A 21,293-nucleotide genomic window follows, 5' to 3' on the forward strand; every position below is an offset into this window, starting at 1 on the left:
CTTTTATCAACATTTTTTTACTTCTTGACGCATAACGGTTCTTTTTATCATTGAAAACGTATTTTCATTTTTTTTAAGTTCTCGTTCATATTTTTTAGGATTTTATAAGTAAACTAGTAGTCCATTTAAATTCTTATTACGACGTTGCGTAAACCTCTCACGAAGTGCCGCGGCTAAATCTATGCTCAAAATTGATGATTGCTTTTGTAATTTACCTAACATAAATTAAAAAGTTGTATCCGCAGTGACAAGCTTCGAGTCTTTTCCTGAATAATATTTCGAGACCAGGTTTTAGTGGTGCCAGACAAGTAATTAAGTCATTGATTTGGGACTTCTTGGGTGAAACGAATTTTTGACCCAACATCAATTAAGGCTTTTTCAATACACACTTTTAGTCTATGAAATCTTTCTAACATATCGAACATACTGTTCAACCTAGTTTTACAATCAAGAATCAACTTAAGCTTTTTCCCGTGTTCTTGTAGGATATACTTCTGTAAATATGTATCATTTTTGACAGGAGAGTTTTTAAATATTTTCTCAACCTTTCTCACTTTTATCATGAGATCTTTGTAATTGCTAACCAATTCATCAGATGGTCGGTCCAAAATTAATGCCAAACCATATTCTTTATTTACAACTTCATCATCATCGGTGTTACCATATTCATCTTCTTCTTCACAATTTTCATATGTAGTAAACAATTCTTTGACTTCTCTTTTGTTTTCCATGTATTCCATTACCATAACATAGTTGTTGATAGCAAGACATCATTTTACCAACTTTCACACTTGCTCCATTAGTGTTCATGGCTTTTTGGAGGTCAATATCAAAGCTATTTAGCCTTCCTGAAACTAACTTGACGCAAAATTCTGCATTACACGATCCATGGATTCGAATCAATCCAAGATTAAAGTTTTTCGCCTCCATATGTACATTTAAGTTTAAGTATCTCTGACCATTTTCTGATGTCCATTCGTCAAGCGTTATTGAAAACTTTTGATTTTGCTTTTTTAGTGATATGAATTTTTGCATTAAATCGGCTTTTACAGAATCTGAGAATTTAATTACTATCGAATTTATAGTATTAGGTGAAGTAGGGAGCTGGAAACCACTCTTTGAAAACAAATAACACAAATCTGAAGATGTGCAAAAACTATTAAATGTAAAGCCATCTTTAGCAACCATGTGCGATACCACTTTTTCCATGGAAATTTCTTTTACGAAAAACGTGTCAATTGTTCTGACCTTTTTCAATCCAATTACTTCTTCGTCTTCGCAGTCGTTGTATATTTTTGGCTCTAGTTCAACTGATTCATGCTGTTTTGAAGCTGAAGCTCCGTCTTGTTGTAAAACGTTTGATTTTAAATCGGTGCCATGTTTAGTTTTTAAATGGATTAATAACCTTTTAGTTGATCTTTGACAAACTTTTAAAATACAAAAATAACATGCACTTCGCATTTTCTTCTTTATCACTTTTTTTAAAATAATTCCATACAATTTTAATTTGCTGTTGGTGCTTTTGTTTTAAAATCTTGATGTAAATAATTTTTAAAGTCTGCAAATGCAAAGCATTTTAGTGAAGCTGCACCGAGCAGTGAACGCCTTGTCGTTAGTGTCAAGTGTGATGTGTAGACAGTATCAGTGATGGAGCAGAATTATTCGTTTTATATGTAGTTATCATGTGGTATGTATTATTAGGGTGATCAACATAAAACTATCGAGATAAGTGTATCATGAACGTCTAGTATAGTATGGATTTGTGCCTTATGGTACAGTATGAACACAAGAAGACCTCCAGCTTTCGCCCGAGACCGGCATCCCAAAAGAAGTTCTCTGGGTCTACACCAGGGTATCTTGTCAAGGTATCCCATTGTGTTATCTCAAAAGGACTATTCTTAGAGTATCCTGTCAGGACGATTGCCACAGACTTCTGAATTGACACTGGGACCTGAGGACACTTAGTGGGGCTCAGTACAACTTGCATACAATTGTAAGTCACTTTTTTGAAATGAGTGTCGATAAGTGCAATGCTTTGTCGCAATATAACGAGGGTCAGTAAGAGTTGTGAACTGTTTTGAGTCTTATAGATGTGTATATAATGTAGACAGTCAATGCTGTGTACTTGTGTGTCTCTACTGTAATAAAATGTCTTGATGGTATGAGTTGTTAGTATAAAATTGGTTGAAAGTCATTAAAACTGGTGTAACGTAAGCTAGACGTGAATACTCTAAGTCCAACAACATGTATTTTAAAATAACAGACTATTGCAACTAGATAATCTGGAAAATTTAAACAGAATTACACCAATATAGTAACACGAACTTGTATATATATTTTACAACTAATAATCTGTATATATATATTTTACAACTAATAATCTAAGATTATATGGAATTTTGTATAAGTTATAAGAGTAACTGTGAAAATTTCATGTGACTGTAACGTTAACAGGAGTATCTGAAGTGGAGAAGAATTATTCGTTTTATAAAACAGGTAGCAGTTAGCCTCTTGTCAATTAAACAAACTGTATTTATACAGTACGTATACTGACTGTAGTTATACTGTATGATTTTTTTATATTTATAGCTAAGAAAAATATTTTAATAGCTGTAGATATATACATATTAGAAGTAAAAATAAAAATGTTGACAAACTTAGACAGTTTCTGATAAATTGGTATTACTTATTTAATAAATGATCGTTTCTCAGACAGTTTATAAAACATTTCAAGCAATCCTGACTCAGTATCGTCGTATCTGCATATAGTATATAAGTTTCTCAGTATACACTTCATTGTGCATTGTATGACTAGTAAATTTTTAAATGGATTTGTTTCGCAAATACATTAAACACTTTTAATTTGATATCTTTTTTGTTTAAAAGAATTGACTTTTTTTGTTTAAAAGCAATAATTTCAAAATCCCGCAAATCCCGCGGATCCCGCAGTAGTTTTTGCGGGATCTCGCATGCGCTAAATTAATGCAGGATCCCGCGGGATTGTGGGATTTCGCTATACGGGTTTGCAATCCTTAGATTGAACAATTCAATATATCATGCAACCGTAATAAAAGTTTCATATGTTTTTAATATAAATAAAATAGAGCAACATAGTGCAAAACAATTCAAAAATTTTAAAATCTCATTTTTTTCAAATGTTGGAGATAGAACAAGATAATTTTAACGTCGCAAAGTGTTGACCAAAACTTACTAAATTTTATAGTATAATAAAATATTAACATAAAGTAATCTGTAAAATTTAACACTAACAGTTTAACTTGAAATTTTTTACAGTTCATATTGAAACGAAATACTAGTTCAATCAAGAGGTGCTCAAAGAAGTAGTTTTAACAACAATTTAAAAGCTTTTAATTTGCGAGACAACCACGAATACATATGATACATGGTTAAAAATTATTTCATATGTTTTCTAATAAAAATGTTATTTTAATGGTTGATTTATTTAAAATAATCAAATGAAATTAAATAATTTATCTTTTATATGTTAAACAATTTAAAAGTAGTTTTGCAATATTAACGTTTGTTCTCTTGGTAAACCATAGCCAAAGTCCGGCGGGTTTCTATATGGAATAATTAAAGTTTTAAAGTAGGGAATTTTGTTGAGCCAATACATAACACCCAGCAGGCTAACCCATATGAGCTCTAGATAGAAACCACGGTTAAAAGTAAGCAAGATCTTAGAAAAAAATCCCAAAAGGGTCCAATTTAACGACCCAAACAGTACTTATATCAAAATTGGCTTGCAATGTTTTAGTAAAACTTTATGAAGTCATATAATGGTGACTAAGCTCATTTTTTTTAGAAAATTTGTTTTATATAAGTAAAGTGCTTCTGTAGCTATGAGAAAGTTTGATCAAAGTATCAATTCAGTTTTGATTATTTTGTGTTTCCATGTCATATGGTAAGATATAAAAGTAGAACCTTGGAATATGGGTAGTACATAACAGCTACATAATTTGCTTGTTATTATTCTATAATAACACAAAGCTTTGAACTAAATAGTTAAATTTTACTTACTCTGTAAAGATTCTATTATATTTTACGAATTTGTAAGGATTAAAGAACAAAAAAATTGAATAAAAAAAATAAATAAATAAAATAAAAATAAAAAACTTCTATATAATGCTATAAAAATAGTTTGTGCAACATATAAGTCTGGCGGAAATAAAAGATGCAGGATGTCTTCGTTAAGCTGCCGAGCTAAGTATTAGCTGAATAAACAAATGAACAGCTAAAATGGACAAAACGCTACTAACTGTTTGAGTTACTTAGGTTGATTAGTGAAGCAGGAGTCACCATTAAATGGTTTATGAATCTAGCGTTAACGCTGAGTTGCGCTAGAAAGTGTACTGAACTTCGTAAAGTGTAACTTTACTGCTGGTTGTGAAACTAAATGCTGTTCATATATATATATATATATATATATATATATATATATATATATATATATATATATATATATATATATATAAATATATATATATAAATATATATATATATATATATATATATATATATTAAAACATATATATATATTTTTTTTTTTTTTAATTTTTTACGTGCCTCAAAAAGACCTAACGGTCTTGTCACAGAGCACCACAGAAGAGCATTTAACTTGAAAATTCACGCAACCAATGGCGCGAAATATAATGAGAAAGTTCTATGAGATTTAATATTTATATAGACATCTTTGTTAGAAAAAAATTATTTCTAATATATGATCTAAAGGTGGAAGAATATTCAAATATATTTTGAGATATTCAAAAAACTTTTTTTCCCCCAAATTCTTTGCAGTAATAAAAATATTAATAAAAAAAAAATGCTCAAGTATATTCAAGTAAACCTTTTTGTTATTATTATTATTATTGTTATTATTATTGTTGTTATTATTTTTATTATTATTGTTATTATTATTGTATTAATATTATTGTTATTGTTGTCATTATAATTTTTTATTATTACTGTATTGTTATTACTGTATACATTGTTATAACTGTATACATACTTATATTGTTATTACTGTATACATTGTTATAACTGTATACATACTTATATTGTTATTACTGTATACATTGTTATAACTGTATACATACTTATATTGTTATTACTGTATACATACTTATATTGTTATTACTGTATACATTGTTATAACTGTATACATACTTATATTGTTATTACTGTATACATACTTATATTGTTATTACTGTATACATTGTTATAACTGTATACATACTTATATTGTTATTACTGTATACATTGTTATAACTGTATACATACTTATATTGTTATTACTGTATACATTGTTATAACTGTATACATACTTATATTGTTATTACTGTATACATTGTTATAACTGTATACATACTTATATTGTTATTACTGTATACATTGTTATAACTGTATACATACTTATATTGTTATTACTGTATACATTGTTATTACTGTATACATACTTATATTGTTATTACTGTATACATTGTTATAACTGTATACATACTTATATTGTTATTACTGTATACATTGTTATAACTGTATACATACTTATATTGTTATTACTGTATACATTGTTATAACTGTATACATACTTATATTGTTATTACTGTATACATTGTTATAACTGTATACATACTTATATTGTTATTACTGTATACATTGTTATAACTGTATACATACTTATATTGTTATTACTGTATACATTGTTATAACTGTATACATACTTATATTGTTATTACTGTATACATTGTTATAACTGTATACATACTTATATTGTTATTACTGTATACATTGTTATAACTGTATACATACTTATATTGTTATTACTGTATACATTGTTATAACTGTATACATACTTATATTGTTATTACTGTATACATTGTTATAACTGTATACATACTTATATTGTTATTACTGTATACATTGTTATAACTGTATACATACTTATATTGTTATTACTGTATACATTGTTATAACTGAATACATACTTATATTGTTATTACTGTATACATACTTATTATAAATAAGACTAGAATTTATGTTAATTTTTTTATACTTTCATTATCAAAATATTTCACTTTTAATTTAATAATTGTTAAACAAACAAAAAATATGGATTACGGCTCACAACAGGAACACATTAAAGCTTTTGATAAGTATCCAATCACTAGGTAGCAATTATTAACACTAAAAATTCACAGTTGTTATTATCTATGCTTAAAGTAATCTTATTTTTTAAATAAGATTAAAAAAACTGATTTTTATTTATCTTAGATATGTTACTTGAGAATAAGAACATAATCGAAAACAAAGCTGTTATAATAGTCAACATAAAAAATAATAATCCATTTTTTATTTTTTTTTATAATTACAATAATTCATTTTTTCCATTTTTTAGAGGTAGAATTATCTTGTTTTATCTCCACGGTTTCGAGTTTTGAGATAAAACTTTTCAAAAAACAAAAACTTTGGGAGACGGCATATTAAGAGATTTTTATTACTGATGTTTTCTCCGCAAGTTTTTTTTATTATAACTTTAAAAAGTGGAGATAAAGCAAAATATTTCTAACCTTGTAATTTATCGCCCTCCTCAAACAAACAAATAAAAAAGATTGTTTTTAACAACCCTATTACCAAAGTTGTATGCAAGGTTTTCTGACCCAAACAAAGCTTTTATATCACTCAACATTTTTCACGAAACTATTTTTCAAAACTAAAATTTCTCAAGCAAAGTTATATGTTGCATAGCACAATATATACCAATAAAGATATGTTATAAAATGGTCTTAAAGTTTATTGATCTACAAATACTCTTATAACAGTTTATATTTAAAATATGTTTAAAAAATCCTAATAATAAAATTTTTTGTCTAAATTTTTTTAGTTTTCACTTTATATTTAAAAACTCTTTTATGTTTTATATATTTTCTACATAACTTATTATAAGTAAATATTACAAATACTTGATATTATCTATGCGATATAATAGCGAACATCAATATAAGATGCTATCACTGATCTCTATAATATGTCATATCTCTATTATAGAGATCAGTGGATGCTATACAAATGCTAAATAGTTTGTATTCAAGCATTTATACTTAATATACACACGCATTTAAGTTAAAGGTATATTTAAACATAACGTATAACTTTTAATGACTGCACTTATCAAGTTGAAATATTGCTTAAAGAAAGTTAATTAAAAATCAACTGTCGTATAGCTCTAGTTTGTAGTTTAAATACTTAATATGTTTTAAAATATTATAGCATACAGTGGATGCAGCACTTTTTGATATTTGAAATAACTTCTTGAAACTTAAAACATTATATGTTTATACTTAAGTTAAATAGAGATGCGGTGCTTAAAATTGTGATGATTGGAGCCTGGGAAAAAAAATCATAAATTTCTAATTAAAGCTGCCCCGAACGTGAGAGCATCAGTTTGAAGCATTTTTTTTTTTACTATTCTTTATTAATTTTACGTTCATCAATAAATTTTAAACTTCATACAATTTAATATTAGTAATAATATTTTAGCGTTCAAAAACTATTACTGAATAAAGTTTAAACCATCCCTCAATTTGTGGAGTCACAAATTTTAGAGTTTAAAATATTCTTGCTATCCTTATTCATGTAACTTGCAATCTTTTAAGTTGTGTGTCAATCGTTATCTTACTCTACAAACTTCATTTTTTCTCTTCCAGTAGCTTTCAACTCTAATAGTGGTTGCTTGCAGCCTTGTTGGAAGCAAAGATATTGAAAAAAAAAATTTGGACACCAAGATTGTTGAATAAAATTTACCGTAACTTTTTGCAATAGATCCTTATTCGATATAAGAATAAAAATATAAATGTTTGGAGTTTGTTCTCTGCCTGGAAGTTCTCAAAATCAAAAAAATATGTATGGGCCTCTGGCATTTTATTTAATACTCATTTTGAGTTAATTAAAAAAATGGTATTTAAAAATATAAAGTGGCATTTTAAATATTGTTTTCAAAAAAGATAAATATATCTTTTCAACTTACTGTATTTCATTGTCACCTTAACTGTCACAAAGTATAATTCCGTTGTTGTAAACGGCGTCGTTTACAACTATAGATAAATGACTGTAATTGATAAAAGTTGTTTCAATTAGCTTGTAATTATATTAATAACAATATTTTAAGTTTGAGTATGACAGCGTTTGAAAACATTAAATAATGGAACCAAGTTGTAAATATTTCATTCAAAGTCAAAAAAATAATTTACCTCGTTAAATTAGTAATTAAATGAACTTTTTATTAACTAATTTATTTAAATAAGTAATTTACCACGATAAAAACTAACATTAAAGAAAACTCTTACCTTAAGCAAACATGATAAAAGTTTTATATATGATAAAATCTTTATTTATTCTTTTTTGATTTTATTCTTTATTTTATTTTACTTGCTAATATAATTTGCATCTTATGTAACAGGTAATATTTTTTCTCTGTTTCAAGAAAATTGAATCAAAAACGTGCTCTACTATATTTACAGAAGTTGGGTGTAATTTCGTAACATTGACTTTAAAAGTTATTGTCAAAAGCATGTTTATACGCCTAGATAACCTTTTCTATTCAATAATTTTTTGTATTATATGAACACATTAACTTATTGGAACTGTGATTTGAGTTCTGGCTAAGAACCGAGAGGATCGTGGTTTGATGCCAACCCAATAAACAACAATGGTAAGGAAGGAGACATGAACTTCCTAATTTAATGCTCCTCCGCGGTGCTCTGAGATAAGACATATTGGTCTTTTTGGAGCACCTTAATAGCTAAACAAAATAATAATAAAAACTCCATATTTTTAACTAAAAAAACTTCTTTTTCCATACACAAATATTTACATTTCATTTTTCATACGAATTTAATTAGAAAAATTTAAAAGTATGAGAAAAAAAATTATCGGGGCAAGACTCTAAAAGTATAAATTTAATTTGATGCATAATGGTTTCATACATTTAATGCTTTACAAGTTATATCAAAAATAAAATAAAAAATTATTTAACAATTTTAAAACAATAACATCTTTAAAGCTCAAAATATAAAACATAAAAGAGACCATTTTCAAAGATATCATTTTTAGTTTGGTAGATTTCCAACTCTTAAGCAAAGATCAAACCCACGAAAAATTTTAACGCATTCCAGTTCAAATTGACAGTTTTTAAAGTCGCACCTTTTTTCAATGGGGTCTTGTAACCTACAAGTTCTAAATACATTTTGTTGAATATTACAGTTTGCGTCACATACTTGCCACAAAAGGTGAAAGAATATTCCACACAAAAAGTATTTCACTAAATAGAAACAAAAAATAGTTCAAATATTAGTTCAAATATTATACATACATACATACATGCATATATATATATATATATATATATATATATATATATATATATATATATATATATATATATATATATTTTTTTTTTTTTTTTGTTTTTAAACATCTTCGCTTCCAACAAGGCTGCAAGCAGCCACTTATTAAAGTTGGAAGTTACTGTAAGAGAAAAGATGAAGATTGTAGAGCAAGATAACGATTGACGGACGATTTAAAAGATTGCAAATTATATGAATCAGGAAAGCAAGATGAAGGAAGCGAATTCCAAAGAGTTGATGTTCGAGGAAAAAAACTAGACGAATAAGCGTTTTTGGAGCACTTAGGAACAGTCACAGAAAAAGGATGACACTTAATTGAATGACGAGTAACACGAGAATGAATTTTAGTAGATGGCACAAGAGACGCTAGCTCTTTAGAGCAGTGCCCATTATAGTATTTGTAGAAAAGAGAAAGAGAAGCAACATTACGACGATGTGATAATGGTTGAAGGTTGGCTGCAAGAGCAGGTCCAACTATGTTTACAATGCGTTTTTGCACCTTGTCTAAAAGAGAAAGGGCATCATTAGAAGATCCGCCCCAGATATGGCAACAGTATTCCATACAAGGCCGGATTTGAGATTTATAGAGGTAGAGAATAGAATCCAGAGTAAGAAAGTGGCGAGCTCGATAAAGAGATGCAACCTTAGCAGATGCTAATTTTGCAACCGATTTGATATATGGTTTCCAAGAAAGATTGGAAGTAAGAGTTAATCCTAGAAGACGAAGAGTAGGTGACTCATCGAGTACATCACCATTCATAAATATAGGAAGATCTAAATTATTGCGATAACGATTGGCTGAAAAAAATTGAGTTTTATCTGAATTAAAGTTCACCAGCCACTGTGAGCCCCATGCTGTAGCATAAGTGAGATATATATATATATATATTATATATATATATGCAACTATGTATTGTGCCATCTTAAATAAAAAATTTAAGTAATTTAATGAACAAAAAATAACTAATAATAGCAAATAACAATAAATAATAAATAAATAATAGTAAAAAAATTAACAACATAAAAAAGTTAAAAAAAGAGCAGTTTATGAAAATAATTAGGATAATTTTGAATTGTGCTAATTAAAAAAAAGTTAATTGTCAAGAATTTCAAAATTTATGTCATTAAAAAAAATTAATTTGTGCGAGTTGTTATTTCCAAAAATATGTAGTTATTATTGTAAAAAATATGTAGAAATCGTTACTTCAAAAAATATGTAGGATATGTTATTTTAAAAAATATGCAGGAGTCGTTATTTAAAAAAATATGTTATTAAAAAAATATGTAGAAGATGTTCTTTCAGAAAATATGTAGGAATTGTTTTTCAAAGAACATGGAGGAGTTGTTTATAAAAAAGATTTGCTAATACTTACAATGCATGACTTTTACCAAATTTATGGTTTTAAAAGTATCGAATAAACTTTTATAATCAAATTTATGTGGTAATCACTATATTATATTTATTTAGAATAAAAAACTTTTATATAGGTCAATCAGTTTAAAAAGGTTTTTCTAAAGAATGTGAATTTAATTATGCGGATATTACGTTTGATATGATATAATGGTTGAAAACTTCCTTTTTCCTTTTTAAAGCAATTTTCATATTGTATTTTGTTTTTATTCTTTAAATTTTTAGTGTTTTTGCTAACTATTACAATCTTTAGATCATTTTAAATGTTTTTAATGATTTATTTATCTATAAAGTAAAACCTATAAACAATATATGTAAACGAGGAATTAATTATTAAATTGTTAAAAAACATGCAAAAAATTACAACTTTTTTCATGTTTAACGGTATTTTTAGTTAGTATGTTTAATGGTTTTATTTTTACGTTTTGAGAGATTTTGAAAATTATATCTAAAAAAATGCACGTGCACTATAATTTAAACCTTTTTGGGGTTATTTTTTCTAGGTTATCTAATTTTGTGTGATCTAATTTCGAGAATTTATAAGTTTCATAGTATAATTTCTCAACGTTCAAAAATTATGACAATATACAATTTGCAACCCCCTCAAATTGAGGGACGGGGGGAGTTAAACTCTATATGGTCATATTTTTTGAACGCTAAAATATTTTATTATGAAATTTTAAATTTATCGATGAATATAAGTCTAGTTGAAAATAGTTTAAAAAATATTTCATCAACTTGTTGCTCTCACGTTTGGGGCAGGAGGGAGGCTAAAATTTTGGGGCTTACTTGTTCACAGGCTCCATTCATCGATATTTTATGCAATGCATCCTTATTTGACATAAGTATAAACATATAAATGTTTGGAGTTTGCTCCATGTCTGAAAGCTAGATATCTTGAAAACTAAAAAATGCTGGCGCCACCCCTGTATATTGCTGTGGTTATTAGGATTTTTGTGTTTAACACAATGGAATTTCAAATGCAAGTAGTAACATAAACATATCCTATAAGTTGCTGCAAGCATGGTATTGCAGTTATATAAAAAAAAACAGCCAAAATTTTTATTAAATTGGAAAGGTTTCCTTACTTAAACAGCAATAAAAGCATAAATTTCAAAAGTAGTACTTTATTTAGTGATTTTCAGTTAACAAAATAAAAGAATGTCTTAATATTTGCAGCTTTCGTACTAATTTTATTTGAAAGCTTTGATTTCAGTTGCTAGGGTAACTATAATCTGATAATAAGTTTTGAATGAATAGTTTAAACTGACACTGTCGAGATAAAATAATTTTTAATTTTTGTTAATTTTACTCTGAATTTTTTTAAAAGAAGCAAGTTGTTCCAATTAAGGTATCAAAGTATTACAGATTAGGAATATGCCTTGATCTGAATAAAATGATGCCTTTATAAAACCAAAATTATTTTCAATGACAGTGCAATTTATTAAGTCAAAACATGGTTAAAGGTTTAAAGGGTTGCCTGTTTGTATTATTCAGTTCATAAATGTTTTTATAGTTGAGCCATTTTTGGTAAAAGATTTATTCCTTTGGTGTTCCAATTTCGGCAACATATATACATGGTTCATAACATAGAAATTATATAATTTAGGCCCTTAATAAAGTCTGCAAAAGATAAAAATCTTTAATCAATGAGTCATTTAAAGGTAAGGATTAATGCAATCATACAAGTGTGGCAACAAAAAACATCATAAACAGTTTTATTGATGTAGGCTACTTACATCAATGAAACTGTTTATTATGTTTTTGTTGCCAAGTTGTTGTTGTCAAGTCATTATGATGATTAGACAACAGCAGAAGATTATTATACAGCGTTACAATATAAAAATGATCTTAGTAAATGAAAATTGTCAGTATTACAAGTTAATGTTAATAAAACATTGTTATCAAGCTATCAAGAATCTCAGTTTGTATTATTCAAACAGTATTTTGAAGAGTATATAAAACTATGTAGATATTTTGACATTTGAAAAGGTGTTGAGAAATTATATAGTGGTATTATATTTGTATCAAATCATTTATTCTTTTAGTCTGGCAGACAATTGCCTAATAAATGAGTAAATCTTAAAAAGCCAAAAGTAAGAGAAGACAGACAACTAATCAATCTTATCTTATGTAATTTAAAACAGGATTAGCTGGATTAGCCACCTGCTATCTGATATTCACCACCCTTTACAGATAACTTTGGTAATGGATAAAGTTAAAGAACTGTCTGTATTAAAAATGAAATCGTTTTTACAACCATCTTAGCCAATATCGAAAGATAAACTTACTATATCTGATGTGACATTAACATTGCCCATGTGAATAGTTTCTATTCATATCTTCATTTATATTGTTTGCGTTGGCTCTACCTGTAGAAAGCAAATTTAGATTTTCTCATGCTCAAAGTTCATTACTGTATAAATACTTCATTAAAGGTGACCAGACCAGTAAGAAAACGAGTCCATATCAGATTGAGAAGTTACTTTGTAATAATTTGATAACTAATATGTTACTGCGCAACAGATTAAGTTTCTGTTTTGGGACAAAAGTTCAAAGAAGGATTTTTGAAAGAACCAGTCAAAACATAAATGTAAAACAATGAAATCAATTAGCCTATAAACAACGAAGAACAGACACAACTTTGTTGAAATTGTGTTGCAAAACGGAAAAGCGTAACGCAAGTAAATTTTATCAAGTATATATATATATATATATATATATATATATATATATATATATATATATATATATATATATATATATATATATATATATATATATATATATATATATACATATATATATATATATATAACGTTAAAAGTTAACTTAGTCAGTAGCGTTTATTTAAAAGTAACGGAGTTGTAATTAAATTTAATTTGAAACCACGTTAAAATCATTAAAAGTCTAAATATCTTTGAGTTAAACAAAATTGTTATAAAAAAAAGTCGTCAATAAAATTTAAATATGTTGCTTATAAAAAATGTTTACTTATTTTAAAAACATTCATAACACAACAATATTGTCTTATTATTATTATTATTATTATTATTGTTATTATTGTTATTATTGTTATTATTGTTATTATTATTACTATTATTGTTATTATTACAAGAAAATCCGGACCCGTAAAGCGGGTCATGATAGGTCTGATTCACACCTCTCATTTATTTTTTATTCGTTTTCAATAGGTTGCAGAAAATAGTAGAAAGTAATGATCTTAGCTTCATAGAGGTCTAATTTAACGTTTCCTTTTGCGCTGCTCAAGTATTTTATACATGTAGCATAAAATTGATATATATAAAAGTTGAACTAAACCTTTTGGTTCTGTTAAGATCAAAAACTTTGTTTCCATGTGCGTGTGTGTTTTTTTTTAACTATAAGCTTTGAGAGTTTGTTCTATTTGATTACTTATCATTATTTTATTTTAAAATGCGACAGCAATTAAAAAAAAAACATAACCAAATTACAGGTAAAATAAAAAAGTGTATAAAACTAGTAGTTTATACAATTAGTCTGAAGTTTGATATAAATTTTTTTCAAGAATATCTTTTTCTATCAAGTTTTTAATTATGGTTCTTTGTTCTTTTATACCCCAGAATTCTCGTATGTAAAATGCGAACAGCGTAACGTTTCTTAACAAGGCCTGCAGCTATAAATAACGGTGACAATGAAATTGTTACAGTAACAAGATGATGAAAATGAATTTGGATTGGCAATACAAGAGGTGAATGTTATAATATAATAACCCAGCTTGCATGCGTCGTCCGGGGGACGTCTGGACGTCCTGGAGATGTCTTACGGACACCCTACAGACAACGCATGCCCACTGGGAATATAATAATGTAATATATTATAACATTATTTAAAATATAATACTGACATAGTTAACTGAAATAAATAGAAAACGCTCTGATTTAGGACTTTGATGCGTGAATTGTTTTATTATCAGTGCATTTTCTTATTCAGGTGCAATTTATTATCGATGAGCTAAATGGAAAACTGCGTTAACATAATGACTGGGAAAGTATTGTGCATTTATAAGTGAAACACTGTTTTATTCAAATTCAATTTATTAATTTGTTTTACTAATCAAAATGCTGAGAGAAGCGTTAGTGTTTTGTGCATGGTATACGTGGCAGCATATGACAAAAATTGTTTCAAATGGCCAGATAGAGAAAAGATTCTTATTAAATAAGAAGATGAAATTTTTTATGTTAAACTGTGCCACCTATTCCAATAACCCCAAGACCATATTTTATTGGACTCGGATGCGACTTTGTTAACGTTAACCTTATTTTGAATAGAATGTTTTAACGTTAACGTTATTTTGAATAAAACATTTTTTTCTTTTTTTTTTAATTTTGTTATTTAGGTGCTCCAAGATGACCTAACGGTCTTGTCACAGAGCGTTAGGTCATCTTGTAAATGCAAAGTGCATTTAAATAGGAAGTTCACGCCTCTTTTCTTACTGTGACGTGAAAGTATGTCCGGAGTTCGTTTCGAACCTCGAACTCCTGCCTCTAAAGCAAGCGCTCTAACCACTGCGTCACGGCCGCCTAAACCGCTTTTCATAGCAAATAATTATAATAATTTTATGTGTAAGTCATTTGACCAATTATGCACTAGTTTTAATAAAATGTTGTAAAGTATTCATAGTAATATCATATGTAAAAACAGAGTTATAAAACTATATTTAGTATACAATATATGAATGATTATATATTGTAATTGTAAATATTATGAAAACAAAAATCAGATTTATTTTGTTTTGATTGACTTTTCAAGAAAGTTAATTGAGATCGCACTTAATTTTTTCTGTATATGGCAATTTTTTTTGTGTGGCAATATACACTTTTATAAACATATTTCAAGTTAATGTCTTTTTCAAATCTTTTTGATTCAATGTTTAGATTAGTCTAAAATTGAAACACTTTATATTTAAAAAATTATATAGGAAAAAATTATTTATTATGAAATTTAAATATACGGCTGGGGCCAGTAGAAGACAAATTTAGTCTTATCGCGCGATAAGACTGAATTTGTCTTCTTCTTGCCCCAAAGAAGCTCGGCGATCGCCAAGCCCCTTTAAAATCTGAATATAAATAAAAAATTACGTTACGTCGCACAGTGGAGCAGAATAGCTTTAAAACTGGACAAAATTAATTTTTTTTTTTTTGCTATGGATTATTAAGTTAAATAATTATTTTAAGGACACTTGTTAGACATAGGAAAAGTTACTCCAAAGTTTTTTAAACAATTATTTACAATTGTCAGATGTTTTTAATGTATTTTCGAGTAATTTCGAGTAAAGTTTTTTAAAAAACCATTAAGTGGTAATATAAAAAAGAAAAAAATCAAAAGTTTGCTTGAAATAATAATTTTAAAACGTATTCTAATCAATTCACTAAAATAAATTAGTAATTCGAATTTAATGTAAAAAGTCACTCAAAAAAAGTTACTCAAAAACTCGCTTATATTTGCTCAAAAAATCTTACAAAAAAAAAAAGAACCTCATTAGTTCAAGCGTTCATGACCGGGTTTCGTTATCTGGTTTCCACAGATGTAATTGACACACTTTTAATAATTTACACAAAAGGCCTCGATAAGTGCAAAAAAAAATGTTTTTCAATTTGTAAACATCACCAATTAAAAAAAATGAAACTGTATCTAAGTGAGGACATAAACAAAAAGCGTATATATATATAAAAAAAAAAAAAAAATTTTTTTTAATGCACATTTTTTTAAGACCTATTTATGTATATTTTAAGCACTTTATAATTATTTATTTATTACCAAAAAATAGCTGCAAACCTAAGATTAAAAAATCCCTGGAAAAAATTCGGAACTTTAAGCAAACTTCAGCTTAAACACTATAAAAACAAAGAAGTACTAATAACTTGCGCAAAAGAGTTATTTTTTAAACAAAAGAATTGAGCTAGATTATGAATTTTAGGTCAGTCCTACCCTGAAAAAAAACACGTGAATAAGATGGACCAGAGACTCTTTTATACATTACCGCCAAAAAATGTTTCATAACGTCTTTTTTCATTTTCGCCAAATGTCCAGTTTAGAAGCATTTAAAAATTGTCAAATTTTGAAGTGCTTCAAAATGTTTTTATTGTCAAATGTCCAGTTTTGAAGTAAAAGATGTGATTTAACGACGCCCACTGTGCGTCGTTAAATTACACTTTTTCGTTACATCATGATGTAATATATGCGAAAAATAGATATATAAATACAAATTTAAAAAGACTTTTTTAGTATTATTATTACTTTAAACTTTTTTTCATTAAGATTTCAAGTTTTAAATAAATAAAAAAAGAAGATAAAACATAAACAACAAAAAAAGGAATGTTTGGAACCAGTATTATGAACAATATTTATATACTATAATGTATACTTCATATAAAATAAATTTTTTAGAAACTTTATACAAAACATAAAATTATAGTATAAAAAATGAATGTAATAAATAAGAAATATATAAATACTGACTTATTTACACATCTAAACACACATTTTATAAAACATATTATTGTTACAATAGTTTATATTTGAGATGTATAAAGTTTCAGATCACGATCAAGAAATAATATGATCAAGAATGTAGTTAAAAAAACAACAACATGCGATTACTTTTATTTAAAGATTTCAGAAGAAGTCTAGCTCGTTGTCAATTATCAAAAGTTTTTGTTTATGCTTACTTTTATATTGATCAAGGGAAGAAATAGTTTTTAATTCATTGTTCATTAGCGTGTTTCATAATTTAGGTTCTCTGACTGTGATTGAGAACTTAGTAGCAGAATAATTTATTTTCGGTTGAATGTAATTGTTATTCGAAAACCGAGTTGGGTATAAATGATTTACTTTTTTTGAAAAATGAGTTAAATAAGATGGGTGTCATTTTATTATCAACTTTAAACATAAATATAAGAATATGATCTAGATTAAGTTAAAATAAGTTGAGTATTTTAATTTTATTAAAAAGAAATTTAGAGTGTGAGAAGCGATCCACATTTCTAATAATTCTTACAACGTGTTTTTGTTTAATTACCAACTTATTATTTTTAGATACATTAGTGCTGCACTAAATTAGGCTAACGCTGCGTAATTTAGATAGCAATGAATAAAAAAAAAGTAAACGAATTTCAAAGAGGTTTGGTTTAAGAACTGTTTGGCTTTGTATAAGAGGTCGACACGATTTGATATTTTATTTTTGACTATACGTATGTGCTCTTCCATATTTTCATCTAAAACTACACCTAGAAACGACAAAGAATGCTCTTTCTTGACATAAGAATTTTTTAAAAAAAGGTTAGGAAGTTTTGAGGGAATATCTTCTTTTTCATGAAGACGATCAAAGAAAATATATTCGATGTAAATCATTCGCTACCTTTTTTTTACTGTTGCAAACAAAAACTTAACATCTTTATTAGAATAAAATACGTTAATATTGTTGACAAACAAAATTGAATTTAAGATATTTGAGAATTTACTCTAGTTGTTCATATAAATGAGATAAAAAAGCGGTCCAAGAATTTATCCTTGGGAGACGCCACATGTAATTGCCATTAAATACGTTTTTTTACCATCATATAAAGTGCAATTTGGTAATTCTAACGCCAGGTCAGGTTATCCGTCTACTGGCATCACGTAACCCAGTTCAATCTGCTTCGCGTGTTGCTGTCTTGTAGGATCGCCTTTTTAGACAAAGGCCAATTCAACTTAAATACTCCTTGTCTAGAAACTCTTGGTTGAGTCAAGGCTAGAGATGGTGTTTCAATAAAAATACTCATCTTGGGCAGACATTAAATGCACCCGGCTAATGTCTTGTAGAGGGCCTCCTGGTAAAGGTTAAGGGGTAAACAGATTCTATCTGTTGACGAGCTTCGCACCCATTCATCACCTATTAGGCATGCATATATGCATTTATAATACATTGTTTCCAGTTTAGGATGTTGAATACTGAATCTTCTTGACATAGGTTTGGCCTGTGTCTCCGTTTTTATAAATAGGCAACTCATTGTATTATCTCCTATTGAGGGTACACCTCTAAAATTTAGTTTTATGGTTCTGAGGCCTACTGGTAGTCAGGTTTCAAGAAATTTGTGGTAGCTCTCAGAGAGGCTAATTCCATCAACAGCTGTAAAGTATTAGAGTACTTAGAGTGCCATGTTGTGCATGGATGATGTTCCGATTTGTACTTTTGGTGTGTATTGTCGAAGCCACATTTGGAGCCCTTTGTTATGGCTTAGGGTTTAATAATAGTAATGAGGCAAATACTTGGACTATTAAATAGTGCACTGAGTACTATATGCGTTTTGAGTCAGGTTTTTTAACTAATTTAAAAATAATTTAAGTACCAAAAACTATGAAATCCAAAAAACAATCGTCATTACCAAGTTCTCTAAATCTATAATTCACTAATATTCGTGGTCTTGGAAATAACTTTTCTTCTGTTCAGTCTTATCTCTTGCTTATAGTCTAAAGTTCACCAGACCTACTTGCTCTTTGTGAGACTAAATTGGGTTCAGCTGTCTTATCTTTGTGATCTAAGTGTTGATGGTTATCTTCCTTTAATTTCTAAAAACTCCAATAGCCACATGCTTGGCCTGGGCATTTACTTTCAAAAGAATTCAACCATTTTTTAGAGAAAGGTTTTAATCTACTTACTATTCTTTTATGAGCTTTCGTTTATCTCCTTTCTCTTTTTCTATATTGCTCTCCTTCATCTTAAGAATGTACTCTTTTCCATGTTATTTCAGATCAAATTGACCAAGCCCTTTCTCTTTATCCTTCAGCCAATATCATTGTTGTTGGTAACTTTAATGCTCATCACACTGAATGGCTTGGCTCATGTGTCAGTTAATCTGCAATCCTACAACTTTCGCTTTCCAGACAATCCGAATCATTTACCTACTTTACTTGACTTATGTTTTGTTTCTGATCCTAATCAGTGCTCAATTTCTCCTCATTCACCCTAAGGTGCTTCTAATCACTGTTTGATCTCTTTAAAACTGCTATCTCATTATTCTTCTTTATAAGAATCTTACTATAGATCCGCAAGCCGCCGCCATTAGCCGCTAGCCGTCGCCAAGCACTGCTCTATTTTTAGCCAGCTGTGAAAAATGCCTTCGCGAGCCATGAAAATAAGTCGCCATAGCCAGCCGTTAAAATCATAGTTATTTAATTGATTTAAATCTTTAAATTAGTTTATGTCCAATTTTTTTTTAATTTTATCAATATAAAACGTAATATAGTTTTTGATTTAACCATGGAATTCCATGAGTCTCGTGTTAATATTACCTTAATTTTCGCGCTATAAAAAAAAGTCTCTTGCAGTCCAAAAATAAAAAATAGTAGTCAATGTTTATCATAAAAAAAAAGAAAAGTTGTCATCTGCGCAATTTAAATTTTAAAATGAAAAGAAACAATCATTCTAAAGGTCTGAATTATCATTATTGTTTTTGTATTATATATATATATATATATATATATATATATATATATATATATATATATATATATATATATATATATATATATATATATATATATATATATATATATATATATATATATATATATATATACAGTTCGTGAACGAGTAAATAAATTTGTTTCCATTGAAAAAAAACTGGAACAATTTGCTTGCTCAAGGATCTGAGATGGATTCCTGTGTCCAACAGCAAATCTAGGGCTGCTACATCCAAAGCATGGGACTTCATGGTTCAACTAAACTTGAAAGATTCAAGAAACCAAATTAATCAAAATTATTTATTTAGTAATCAGTTGTACTGCAGATACTGTTTCGAAGAGCAATCACGTGTTGATGAAGGTCGATTATCAAAGGTATATGTTACTTCAACAATGACATCTTCTGGTAACCATCTAAACTATGCTGTTTTTAAACATGGAAAGACTTTTGAGCAACCAGTTAGTTCTAAAATTACTAATTGGGTCCGCACTGTACAAAATAATAAACCAGCACTGTACAAAATAATAAACCAGCACAAAGTCAATTTGAATTCAACAGAGATCTTTGTCTGTAAATATGTTTAGATCTTAAGCCATTTAGTTTAGTTGAAAGATCTGGGTTTAAAAGTTTTTGTTCAAAAAATACAGCGTTTCAGCCTCCATCATCTGACTGTATAGTGTTGTGTTGTGCATGATTGGAGATTTAAAATTTTCACAATGGCTGTTCAGCCAGTGGAGTCGCACACTTCTGAGCAACTTTATCGACTTGCTAAAACTGTTTTAAAAGAATTTTTACCTTAAGATAAGCATTTTTTATTATTTAACACAACTGATGGTGCAGCTAATATGAAAAAATTATCAAAGCTATTAGGCCATGAATGTATAACATGCACCGCACATGGAATTCATCTGCTTTTAACCTCGGATAGCTTATACTGTATTATACTTCTATATATGTCATTATTATACTATAAATATAT

The 21,293-nt window shown here is 27.8% G+C and overlaps 1 long non-coding RNA gene across 1 annotated transcript; it reads left to right on the forward strand.

Moving 5' to 3' along the window:
• Positions 1-12,559: 12,559 nt before the first annotated feature.
• LOC136077635 (uncharacterized) lies at positions 12,560-15,508 on the forward strand. The gene is made up of 3 exons (XR_010637140.1): positions 12,560-13,514; positions 14,433-14,560; positions 14,803-15,508. It is a non-coding gene; the product is annotated as an uncharacterized LOC136077635 (long non-coding RNA).
• Positions 15,509-21,293: the final 5,785 nt, after the last annotated feature.

The sequence above is a fragment of the Hydra vulgaris genome, chromosome 03, assembly GCF_038396675.1.
Source record: "Hydra vulgaris chromosome 03, alternate assembly HydraT2T_AEP".
NCBI lineage: Eukaryota > Metazoa > Cnidaria > Hydrozoa > Anthoathecata > Hydridae > Hydra > Hydra vulgaris.